We start from the raw sequence: 13,507 nt of genomic DNA on the forward strand, positions 1-13,507 counted from the left end.
GGTGGCACCCAGCATGGGCCGCGGGCTGGGGGGCATGGGGCAGGAGCGAGGGTGCTGAGGGTCGGGCCACCTGATGCCAAGGCCGAGGCAAGGCGCCCCACCCAGGAGCAGGAGCCCCCTGTCCTGGAGCCATGGGTGCCCACCTTGCACTCCGGCCAGGTGTCGGCATCGGATGGGGACCCCTACAAGCCCCCCAGCAGCCGCCAACAAACATCCTGGCTGTCTGCTGTCTGCTCCCTGCCCTGCGGGGGTCCCAGATCCTGTCATCGGGGACACGCCGAGGTTTCAGTGACATTTGCTCAGGAGATCAGAGCCGCTTTGTCCTCACCAGGCTCGCAGGGGCTTCAAGATCACGGAACCCTGCTCAGCAGACAGGAGAAGAGCGGAGAGAGGGAGGGACCACAAAGGGGCCTGGAGGGCTGCAGCTGGACAGCGCCCGCCACCCCCTCTCCAGGAGCACAGCCTGGCCCACGAGACCAGCTGCGTGACCCGGCAGGCTGCCGTCCCTCTCAGGCCTGGCTGCTCAACCGCGCGCTGGACACAGCACCGCCACACGCACAGGGCGGGCGGACGGAAGACGACGTGCGGATGGAAGACGATGTGCGGGAAATGCTTGGTGGATGGCAGACACTGAAAATCACAGCAATCATTTTTATTGACTCTATATTGAAATATATTTTGAAACTTTGAAAAGCCAAAATCTTATTTTAACTTGCAAATGTCTTAACATCTTTAAAAAAAAATCTGAAATTTTGTTTTAAAACATTACAAACCCATTTGCACAGACTGCAAGGCGCCACATGACTGTCCCTGCTCGTCTCTCCCTTCTCAGCTCGCCCCTCTCACCCCTGCCCTCCGTGACCCAGCTCACTGACCTCCTAGATGTACAAACAAGAAAACTAAGCTCACCTCAGGGCCTCCATACACACTGTTCCCCTGCCTGAAACACTGTTCCCTCCATTCAGTGCCTGGCAGGCTCCTTCCCTCCCTTTCCTCAGGCTTCCATGTGAGTGCTGCTTCCTCGGCAAGGCCTCCCCGGCCGCTCAGTCTACTCACATTTTCTGGCACTTACGACAATTTCTGAGTGGCCGGAGCACTCTCCCTACGAGGGTCTGTCTGTTTGCTTCTTTTACCACCAGGGCCCAGCCTGGTGTCCGACACGTGATGGCACAGAGAACAAGCAGACACATCTGTGATGTCAGCTGGCACCACCGCACAGCCAACACCGCCCAGCACAGGGCAGGCCGCACTCTGACCTGTCTGGGGTCAGAGCCCCCCTCTGCCCCAAACAGCCTTTGGTCACCTGGCAGGTGGTAAGGCTAGAATGCTGTTTCAGGTCGCCAAAATCCCAGCATCGCGGTGTCACGCCGTGACCGCACACGGCTGAGGTGTCTACGTACTTGTGGCAGCAGCAGCTGCACCACGCAGACGTGAGCCTTGTGAGGGTCGCAACTGTCACAGACACATCTGTTCAGCCCTCACACATCTACTGAGCATACAGTGGGCCATGCAAGGCCACCACAGGGACATGGAGGTGGCAGCCTCCGCCCAGCCCTCAGGGTGGCCACAGCCTCCTGTGTGACAAGAGGTGAATAAGTGATCAAGACAGCAAGGCTGAACTGTCAGAGGCTCCCCAGGACTGTCACACGAGTGAATTACAGACCAGTGCAGGGGACACGGGGAGATGGCTGAGGGGTCAGTAGAGGCTTCACCAAGGAGGAGAGCTGGCAGGGCGACTCACATTCATTTATTCATTCATTCATTTTTCCTTCAAACTCACCAGACTTGTTCCTGCCCCAGGGCCTTTGCACATGCTCCTCCCCCTCGGCTAGAACTCTTATCCCCAGATCCATCCATGGCTTCTCCTCTGCACAGTTCAGCTCTCAACGAGAAAGTCAGTTTCTCTAATAGCCTTACTCAGTCCAGCTCAGCTACTGCCTCTGGACGGCTCTGCCTGGATCTGCTACTTCCTAGCTGTGTGACTTGGGCAAGTGACCCAAACTCTTTGTCTCAGTTTCTTCACATGTTAAATGAGAACAAGAATAGTACTTATTTCATGGGGTTGCTTTGAAGTTTGGGTTAATACGCGTGGAATACACCAGCAGTCCCTGGCATAGAGAGGCACTCAACATATACATGAGTGTGTGTGTATGTCAGTGGTGCCAACTAATATCACAGGGCTATTTATTCATTCCATAACATAAGTATATACATATCCATTATTATTTTCTGTAAAATGGGATAATAATGCCCACTTTGCTGTCACTATCAAATGCAATAATGAACATGGCAGTTTTTTATAAACTGTAAACCACTATGCAAAGATAACCCTCGTGTCATTAGACCTGGGTCCTAGACATGTCCCAATACTCCAGACGTGCACCAACCAGCCTCTAGCAGGGCAGGACCATGACCTCCCTTGTCCTCCACACCTTACCTCTATTAATGCAGCCTGATGCAGCAGCAGCCCTCACGGCCGCCACACCACCCAATGGCTCTGGTACATTTTCTGTCCCCTCACACCTGTCTCTCTCATGCTGTACGAGGGCTGCTGGTTTTTCTGGACCCTAGCCTCAGGCTTTATATTCCCCTAGTGAAAGTGCACTTGCCGAGCCTCTCCACAAAGCCAGCCTGGTCAGACACACACATTCGTCACATGACTGGATGATATGAGACAAAAGCCACGGGGCTTCCCCCACCCACCCCGAGAGGTCAGCAGGGGCTTCGCCAAGGAGGCTAGATCTGAGACTCACTCATTCACTCATCCCTCCCTCCCTCAAAGTCCTGCTGCCCCCGACGGAAGCCGGGGGGCCATCCACAGGAGTTAGCGCTGGAGCAGAGGAGCGCCAGGAGGGTGGGCCCTGCACCCGACCTGGCCAGCCACGCAGGGGGACCACAGCTGGGAGGCGGGGACCAAGGCCCCACATGGGGCCCTGTGGGCAGGCAGAGTGGGTCACCCGTGAGCCGGCGATGCTCAGAAAGGTCCCTGGGTCAGCGAGGCGATGGGCCCCAGCCCTCGTCCGCCAGCCCGCCAGCCACCGCCCGCAGCCACCCGCCACCGCCTGCCTGCTCAGGAGCACAGCCTCACCTGCGTGGACTCTTCTCCGCACCAGCACTGCCCAAGGCAGCCCCCACCAATGGCTGAGGCCCTGGGAGGGCCCAAGCGGGGGCGGCTGGACTCCCTCCCTCCCTCCTAACACGGAGTGGGCAGCAGCGAGCACGGGGCGGCAGTCAGAGGGCTCGCGGCGTCTGTGTCCTCCGACAGCGCTGGCTGGGCGCCCGACCCGTTTTCTTGGCCTCTCTGGGCCTCAGAATCCCCTGTCTGTGATGGGATGACGGTGGACACAGGTCCTTGTGCAGGGGCCTCAGCCCCATCAGACTGACCATCCAAATACTTTGTGAGCTCCCCCATAACACCCTGAAATGAAAATCACAGCAGATAAAGCCCACCCACCAAATAACTTCTAAACCAACACAGTGCCCCAACTCTACTATAAGACAGAGACAAAGGAAAACGATGCATTGCAGAAATAATTCTGGTTTTGAGAAGTCAGTTCAACATGTCAGGGCCCGGCAGGACCCCACAGCGAGACAAGCAAAAGGACTGATGCCCACAACTGCATGTGGGCCCTACAGACGCAGCCGGGTACCGGCAGACACCGGGGGCTCCAACGCCCTCCAGGCCGTTGCTAAGGTGAGGGGACTTTCTGAAATCCGGGACAGCTGTCTGTCACGTTCAAAACCAAAGAAACTACGACTTGCCACGATTTAGAGACCAGCCATGCTCCCAAGAAAGCCAGCACTTAGGGGGAAATCGAGTCAGGTTCCAGGCTCAGGGGATTAAGCAGATTTTCCCGTTGTGACACTCCAATGGGACATTCAAGCAGCTGATGGATGCAGGATGATTCTCCACTCTGGGGACCGCCCCACACACCGCTGTATTCCAGCATCTCCAGCCCCATTAACGCCAGTTGCCCCATCACCTGGACAAGCAAAGACCCCCAGGCAGCACGACGGGAGCCATACAGGGACAAGGCCCACCATGGCCCAGGTGTGGGACAGACGGATGCTGATGGCCATCCACATGGCATCGCTCTCCCCAGAGTCCCGGGAGCAGAAAGCAGCTGGTGAGGGATGAAGGTGGCAGCAGGGGGTGGGCGGGGAGGTGGTCAGAATCACTCAGGGGAGCGACGAAGGAGTCAACTCCAGCAAGCAGCAGGCAACGCGGAGCTGCGGGGAGGGCATGGGGCACCCACAACCCAGTGGCCAGCAGACAATGGGGAGGGAGCGAGGGGTCCCCATGGCTCCCAGGGGTCTGGCCTGGGCGAGTGCGTGGGACAGAGGGCCCGAAGAGGAGTGGATTTCGGGGAGGTGATGAGTTTGCTGTGGCTATGCTCAGTGTAGCCAGTGTGTGGGGGTCCAGTGGAGTGGCCCGGTGTGCGGCTGGATGTGGTGACCAGGCTCAGGCCCCACAGATTCCAGAGACCACCCTCCCCCCCACAACCAGGCAGCCTGCTAGTTGCAAATACACACAGTACTCTCCCAACCCCTGCAGCTGCCCCGGTGAGGGATCGGGGTCCCGGATGGACCCACCGTGGGGAACCCCGGCACCTGCCTGGCCTGCCCAGCCCGCCAGGATACGTACCCACCATCGCCACCGTCAGCCTCTAGCAAGAGGCAGCCCGCCGCCCGGACGACGGGGCGTCTGCAGAACTGGTGCCTGGCTCCCCAGCTCAGTCCCTCTGCTGCTCACTTCTGGCCTGAGCCTTGAGCCCTGAGCCTGCAGCCAGGCCTGGGACGCAGCCGAGTTCCTGAAGCCCGACATGGCCCGCCAGGAGGATGCTGTCCACAGATGGCACAGCGGCCCTGCCCGGCCCGCTCACAGAGCCCAGCTTCTGGATGTGACTACACTGACAAGGAGGCTGCCGGTCAAGGGCCTGGGCTTGGGGAGGCCGACGGCCAGAACGCCTGGAGAACAAATGTTCAACAAGCACCCAGCTTGGGGGGCGGGGCTCTCAAATGTCAGTGTTGGCTACCGTGCTCCCCAAAGTAACAAAGACAATGACCACACCATCAGGCTGTGCTGCTTCTGAGCACCCACCCCAAGAATGGAGAGCAGGACGTGAAGAGACATCTGTACCCAAGCTCAGAGCAGCATCACCCACAGCAGCTAAGGCAGGGAAGTAACAGAAGCGTCCCGAGACAGGTGATGGATGAACAGAACGTGGTAAATCCACGCAATGGAATATCATTCAGCACTAAAGCGGAGGGAAATTCTGACTCATGGGACAACATGGCTGAACCTTGAGGGAGTTACGCTCAATGAAACAAGCCAGACGCGAAAGGACGGACGCTGTCTGATCCCACTCATGTGAGGTCCTTAGAGCAGCCAGATTCACAGACATGGAAAGTGGAAGGCGGCTGCCCGGGGCTGGGGGCGGGGTGGGGAGTTGGTGTTTAAGGGGACAGAGCTGCAGTTTGGGAAGACGGAAGTTCTGTGGATGGTGGTGATGGCTGCACACAGTGTGAATGTGCTCAATGCCACTGAGCCGGGCACTTCAAAATGGTTAAAATGGTAAATTTTACATTATGTGTATTTTACCACAATAAAAAACTTAGTGGCACCTGTGATGCTCATTAGCGACGCAGATTCCACAGCAGAGGCCCCTAGAGACCCAGACCCTGGGGCTGGGGCCTGGGAAGCTGCATCCCAAGGGACCCAGCTGCGAGGGTTCCGGGAGCACACTCAGAAACGAGGCCTTCCGCCCGCCCGCTCCACCCTGAAGGGGAGCTCCCAGGCTCCGCCACTTCAGCTGCCAGCTCATGGCTGCACATCTGTTCCTGGCAGCAGGCCCCTGCCCAGGCCGCCCCCGTGGACTTGCCTGAGGCACCTGCTAATACTTCCCGAGCCTCAGACTCCCACCACATGAGATGGAACCACCATCATGCCCAGCACACTGATGGGGAAACTGAGGCCCAGAGAGGTAAGGTAAGTTGCCCAAGGTCACACAGAGGTGGGGAGGGGATGTGAGCCCAGCCAGTGCAGCCTCCAAGACCAAACTTTGCCCACTGTCCTCTCCTGCCTCTCACACTGCCCAGTCATTTGTAGCTTCCCCAAGCTGCCTGCTCCAGCCCTTGGCTCTCTGGTCTGGAGATAAAGAGCACCTCGTGGGTGAGGCCCACTGTGCGCCAAGGCCCTGTGGCCCCCGCACGCTCCACCGGGCACAAGGGCTCCCACGGCTGACCAAGATCAGGCACCCGTGAGGCCGGCCTGGGGCTCCCTTCCACGGCCGCTGCTGTGCCGAGGCCCGCTGTGCAGGTGAGCACTCTGCCAGGCAGCACCACCCGACCTGGGAGCCTCGAGCGGCTGGTCCTGCAGCCCTGGGGGGGCCTGGTGGGTGTGCCAGAGCACAGCAGGTCTAGTCCCAAACTGCTGGCCCCGCCTCCCCCACCCTAGCTCCCTCAGCCCCCCATCTTCCTTTCCTTCCTCGCCTCTTTGCCTGACTTTCCTCACAGCCTCTATTAATTCTCCCCGCCTGGAGCGGCTCCACGTGACCGTCCAGCTCCGTGGTAGAGAATCCTGTCCTCTCCTTGGGAAACAAGGCCAAGAGGACTCAGCTCCCCAGGGAGCCGAGCGTGGGCTCTGGGGCTTCAAACCCCAGTCCTGCCACTTATGGACTGTGTGGCCCGGGGCAGGGCACTTGACCTTTCTGTGCCTCCCCTGTAAGAAGGCAGTAATTCTAGTACCTCGCAACCCGCACAGGGTGGCCAGGAGGGTGAAATGAGGTAACGTGTGCGGAGTGTTCAGAACACAGGCCGCGCCGGGGGAGCGCTATTTAAGTGTCTGTTGTTATTGTTACTGACGATGCGAAACAGATGCTGTTTGAATGTTACTTCTGGGATCTGAGTGGAATTTTTAAAAAAATACAAGTTTCCTCTAGCTTTTAAATACTGGGTTTGTCTAATTTTATCCTTTAACACTTTGGCACAGGTTGTGTCTGTGTGTCTGTGTCCGTGTGTCTCAGGGTACACCTGTGTGTGCTGTGCGTGCTCTCTGTCTGTCTGCGTGCACACATCTTTGCACGTCGTCTTTCTTCCAACAGGCTGGCACATCTCTCCCCAGGGAGACGTCTCTGGGACAAGCCCACCACCAGCAGGACAGCATGGAGGCACCGCCCTGCCCTCTGAGATGGAGCCCGCCTTCCCTCCTGGCCCCTCCTCCTGCCCGAGCACCCCGGCAGCTCCCGAGGAGGGATGGGGACAACGGCTGAAGCTGTATGTAGGTGACGCCCCTCGAGGGGAACCCCTGAGCCTCCCCTTCCCTCCAGGAGTCTGTCCGCCCTCGCCTCCTGGGGGCACACTGAACTTTTCCTACATTTACCTCTCCCTCCGTGCCATCGTGTCCTGTTGCTGCTGACACTAGCGCATTCTTGCAGCTGGACAAAAGGAACTGTGTGGACCCCCCAAATCATCCCCCCCGGGGCGGTATGTCTGGGATAAAAAAAAAAAAAAACCCAACCCAGGCAGGTGGCGTCTACGTGATGGGAGGACGCAATGAGACTGCCCCGTGGTGCCAGTGCCCGCGTCCCACACAGAAGATCCGCTTCTCTTCCCTTTTTCTCCCTGCCCCTCACTGCCCTCGTTGCGCTCGAATAAAGACGGAAAACATTAGCGTTCCTTAATTCTTTTCCAGCATTTACAACTAATGAGAAATGTGTCCTACTATTCTGGTCCTTGCGGTTTCTCGGCCCATGACAACTAATAAATCTCTGTCTCTCTTTCCTTTAACACCCGTCACACGGGGCGTTTGCTTTGAAATGTGATCTGAGTGCCAGCAATCAGCTGGAGAGAGATGCGGAGGCGCCAGGGAAAAGGAGGAAGTAGGAGGGGCCAGGGTCCGAGGGGAGCTGGATTTGCGTATCTGCATTTTATTTTTTTTCATGGAGAAGATCCATCAGGTTCCTCTGTGGGATCCAGGACCCAGAGAAGGATCCAGAAGGAGGCCCCAGCAGAAGCAGGACTGGGCAGCCCCGGCCCCACTCAGGCAGAGGGGGCCTGGCGGGGCTCAGTCAGCCGTCTGCCCTGTACCTGGCTCTCCAGGGAGGCACTGGGGCCTGGGTCCCCATCCCGACACATGTCCCCCAACACTGGAGTCTGAGGGGGTACTGTACCCTCCCAGCTGGGAGCGGGGTTATGAGGTCTGCCCCATCTGTGGGCACTGGTCCTGTGAGGACCTGTAGGAACCTACCCCCGTGGGCCCAGAGGTGGGGAGAGCCCAGATCCACCCAGAAAATTCCCGCTCGTGGGTGGGGTCTGTGCACCCCGACAACAGAAACCCCCAATGAACAGCCAGGAGGACCCTCTCTGGGTAGTCGCCCCTCATTGCTGGGCCTTTCTCTCCAGTGCCTCTCAATACTCCCGGCTGCTCATGGGGGCTGGTGGTGGGGTGATGGGGGCCAGTCACTGAACTCAACGGGAAGTGAAATCCCACAGCAGGAGGAGGGACTCTGTCCACAGTGTCATCCGAGAGGGGCTTGGGAACTTCACGCTGTCTGCTGAGGCCGAGGTCAGCCCCTCTCCCACGGCCTCCAACCCCCAGTCTCTCTGGCCAGACCCTCATGCAGGGCCTCAAGACCCCAGGCGCCGGGCCGCTGAGGATGCCATCCTCTCGATGGTGACAAATGCGCAGCAGGTTATTCTTATGTCCGTGCAACATCTTCAGTCACTGCCACCACGGGCTCCACGCACAGTGCTCATGACCAGAGGGCAAGAGGCCGTCTAGGACTGGACAGAGAGGGCAGGAGGCGAGGGCGCCAGGACCACCCCGAGGCGTCTGCCCCTTGACCCTGTTCCCGTGCTGCCCTCGCCCCTTGGACACAGCAGGCTGGGCGGAATGGGCGGGCTCTGCAGGCAGAGAGGCCAGGTCCTCGTCCTGGCCTTGCCATCTCCGGATGAGGGACCCTCAGAGGACACGCAACTTCCTCATGTCTTTGTTCCCTGAAGAAGGAGGCGAGTGGGTCTTACCCCAAGGACCCGCAAGTGTGGCCATGACCGTGGACGCAGAGCCCTGGCCCCTCGCCGGCCCAGGTGACACCTGCTCAGTGCCGGTCCTGCTGTTCCCGCCGCAGAGAGGTTCGCAGGCCGAGCCCGGAAGACCGGCCACCACTGGAGGGCCGGGCAGAAGCCCCGGGACGGGACCGGCGGCTCAGTCAGTCAGAGTCCAGGACGCACCCCGGGCCTCGAGGGCAGCGGCTCGGCACCCAGCCCCGGAGCTGCGTCCTGCAAGGCCCGGCCTGGCGGGATGGGAATGACTCATAGCCCCGATCTTCCAGCATGTTCTAAACGCAGCCACCACCCGTCTCCTCAGACCACACTTCCAGGCCCGGCCGTGCTAGGGCAGGGGCTCGGGTTCGGTCGTGGAGAAACCGCAGCCTCAGGTGGTCCTCAGGGCGCCCAGACTGCCCTCCTGCCTGTGTCCTCGGCTGTGTGCCGGACCGTCTGGCGAGCTTTCAGGGAGGAAGCCAGTCGGCACCCTGTGGCTCCTCAGTTCGCTCCACCCTCACGCAGCCCTGTGCAGTGGCCGCCTTCACCCCCACCGGTCAGGTGAGGAAACCGAGGCACAGCCGTGGGTGGCGGGACGGGTTCCAGGGCCGCGTTCTAAACACCCACACACGGCCGCCTCCCCCTGAGAGGAGCTTGGCACCCACCCTCACCCCACGCCGCGTGGCCCCGTGCCCTGCTCACACACACTCCAGTGCCTGGAGCCTCACCACCTGACACAGGCCCCACCCCGGCCCCAGGCACTTCTAAACGGCAGGGCCCTTCCCACTGAGCTGACACTCCCCCACTTCTCAAGGCGAGAACCCCTGCTCCCCCTGCCCAAGCCCCTGCAGAGACGCGCCTGCGAAGGTGCCAGCTCCCGGCGGACGCAGGCTGGGGCCAGGGACGCAGCAGAAGGGGTAGGTTGCTGCCACCAGCCTTCTGGACAGGCTTTCTGCACCTGGGCCCCTGGCCTCCACTGGACGCCGCCCATGCTACCCCCACCTTGCCGGCCAGGTCTGAGTCTCCCATGGGCTTTGGGGGCTGTTCTTGGGGAAGCAACAAGACGCCCCCAGCCAGGTTCTGAGGGCTGCTCTGCCTGACCGGAACCGGGGGCCAGGGTGGGCCGGGGCTGGCCAGCGGCTGCCTCACAGCTTGCTCACAACCCCTGATGTTCCTGCCCAGGGAAGGGCTTCCCGGTCGTGAGGGTCGTCCACGGTGCTCCCCTAGACGCCGGGCCCAGGGGTGGGGCTGCCTCGGGGTGGGGGGGCTCGTCCTGTCCCACCCAGGGCATCTCTGCTTCTCTCTCATTTATACTCCTGGTTCCATACAGAAGGTTTCATTGGAGGAAGAGGTCTGCTGATAAAAACTTAAGAATACAACAGGTCTGAGAACCGCTGCCAAGGAAGATCCGCTCGTGTGGGGCGGTACGGCCCTGAGTCAAGGGTGGCCCACTATGGACGGAGTCGCTGGGCTGATGGTGACAGCTCCGTGCAGGACGGGTCGGTGCCAGCAACACTCCTGTGGACCCATCCGCATGCAGCCCAGGGCCGCCGGCCTCTCCTCAGTGTCAGGACACAGGGAGCGAACGCAAATAGCCCCCTTTCCGAATACTTCCTCCAACGCTCCTCGCAGACCCCTCCATCCTCGCCACAATCATCCTAGAGTGTGCACCCAGACGACAGAGCATTGAGCGAGGGAGCGGGCACTAGGGGACGCCCCAGAGCAGCTGCAGGGCCTGGCACGCACGCCTGGCTGCAATGCTGGATGGTGAGCACATCAGTTGCGCTGTCTGCGGTAAAACCGCTCCAAGGTTGTGCGACGGAACTGGGTGGAAAAGCAAAAGGCTCATGCCAGCACAGCCGGATCCGGCCACAGCCCTGCCCCTGGGGACACTGCTCAGGCCACAGCCCTGCCCCTGGGGACACGTGCAACAGGGACGCGGCTCAGCTCTGCTCAGTCTCCTGACTCGTGAGACAGGTTGGTGGCTGCCTGAAGAGCGCTCTGAGGAAATCGGCTCAGAGACGGTCCCTCCCACGGGCCCCGAGGCAGCTCAGCTTTTAGGAGGAGGCCAGGAGTTCAGCAGGACCCCAGCAGCAGGAGCAGCCCTGCCCACTTGCTCAGTCACCCCAGGCCCACTGTGGGGAGCGCAGCGCAGGGGCCAGCCCCTTCCGCCCTGGTGCACCTGGGGTGCCACAGAGTGCCCCCGTGCACACAGGACAACGTGGTCTGCAGTAGGGCCGGCCTCCATCAACTGGGGCCCCCACTGCACCCTGAGCACCCAGCCGGACCCTTCTGCACCTCCACTTGCGCCTCTGCAAGACAGGGTACTGACCCCACCCCAGGAGCTGCCGTGACAGACACTGCCCACGACCTGCTCTCCTCTCCTGGGCCTCTCAACACACAGGTAGGAGCCTGTCACTCCTCCATGCAACCACAATGGCTCCTTGCCTCGCGCAGACAAAGCTCCAAGTCCAGACCATGTCCCCCAGATCCTCACATCCAGCCCTGCTCTCTTCCCCAGGCACAGGTTCCTGCAGCCCGAGTCCCTGCCTCAGGGCCTTTGCACTTGCTGTTCCCTCTGCCAGGGATGGTCTCGCAGACACATCTAGGGCTCACTCTCACTTCCTCCAGGCCTCTGTTCAGACGTCCCGGCCTCCTCAGGGACCCTCACCTCCATCTCCTTCACAGAACCTGCCACTCCCAACAGGTCGGACGCTTGCCATCTGTCCCTCTCACTTCACCAGGGCAGGGCTCTGTCTTACCGGCTGTACCCTGAGCCTAGAGCAGTGCCTGGCACGTGGCTGGCATTCCATCATCAGGGGCATAAGTCATCCTGCCCGTCTTACTCTCCTAGAAAGAATGAGCTCCTGCCTCAGTTTCCCGATGCCCTCAAGATTGGGCCTTGCTGCTGAGTTCAGTGCAGGTGGACTCTGCCCCGAGCTGCCCCCCACCCAGCTGGGCCTGAGCACCAGCCCGGGCTGAGGCCCTGGCCATCTCAGCATCTCCAAGTTCCCGCTCCTGCCCCCCAGGGTGCTCTGGTCTGATTTGGGGACAGGCCTCAGAGGGGTCGAGTGACCCACACGGGCCTCTCAATGGGCTGGGTGTGAAAAGTCCCACACCACGCTGCCTCCGGTTCCTCGAGAGGAGGGAGACATGCTACAGAGCCCTGGATGAGCCACCCTGGGGCCACCAACCTGGCCCCCAAGCCCTCCCTCACTGTGCGAGCCCTCCCTCACTGCCGTCTTCACCGAGCACACAGGGTCCTCCGATGACGCCGTGGCCGCCTGCGATCTCTGCTGCTGGGAGGCAGATGGGCAACACAGCTGGCGTCTCCGAGGAGCAGGGTGGGAACACGTGACAACTCCCTGCGGCTGCGTTACACCAGAACTGCCGCGTTCTCTCGGGACCGGCAGCCCACTGGGCAATGGCTTGGCTCATGGTGCTGGCAGCAGCCTGGACACCCACAGCACAGGCACAGGGGCTGGAGCAGCCGGGGGCCTTGGGGGTTCACCTCGCTCTCTGACCCCTGACTTCTGGCTGAGCCCTCAAGGAGGGGCGGGATGGGAACATCCGGTTTGAAAGACACGCGGCACCTGCCCCACCGTCTCAGGCCCGTTTGCACCCCTTTCCCGTCCAGGCATCAGAGCCACGGGATTCACAAGACAGGAAGTTCTGGTCCTCCTGGCCAGGAGGTCTCGGGGAACATCAGGGTCTTTCAGCCACTGCCCAGCCCACCAGATGCAGCCACGGCCAGGAGGGGAATCTGGACGGGTCCACAGGCGAGGCTCCCACAGGCAGCGCCACTGGTCACCCAGGACCCCGGAGCCCTGTAGGCAAACTGAGCCATGGGACACGCTAATGTGGACGACCTTGGCCGTGGTGAGCAGCTGAGAGTAAAACCGCGCTGCGAGCTGCCACGGTGGCTGTTCCGTTTCCTCCTCCCGTAAGCTAACCAGGAGCACCCTGAGGGCAAGGACAGTGGCTTCTCAAACCCCACGTCCCGTCAGGCAGCCTGGTGCCCGGCACTCAGGAAATGCTCCTGACGGAACTGAGCACAGGTCGCGGTGCTCGGGGAACGACCCGGGAAACACAGGCCCAAACCAGCAGGGCGGGCCAGCAGAGGCGACGAGCACACATATTCTGTAAAACCCGACACACTTCGTATGGGGGTGGCCTTCATGTCCATCGAACTCTGGATACCAGACCCAAGGGCCCCTGCCACGATGGACTGAAGTCCTTTGCTAAAGCAGTCCAGGAAAAACGTGCAAGTGGCCTTCCTTTCCCTAAGAACAGCTTCGGCAGTGTCGTTTCTGGTCAGCAGCACACGACAGTGCAACAGCCCTGGACGGCCACAAGAGACCAGAACCGGTTGCCCCGCCCAACTTCATCTCGTCCATCAATGCTACCCACACGTCCATCAACACGACTTGCACAACCATCAACTTCACTCGTCCATCAACGTTAC

The sequence above is a fragment of the Equus quagga genome, chromosome 1 (assembly GCF_021613505.1).
Source record: "Equus quagga isolate Etosha38 chromosome 1, UCLA_HA_Equagga_1.0, whole genome shotgun sequence".
In the NCBI taxonomy this organism is placed as follows: domain Eukaryota; kingdom Metazoa; phylum Chordata; class Mammalia; order Perissodactyla; family Equidae; genus Equus; species Equus quagga.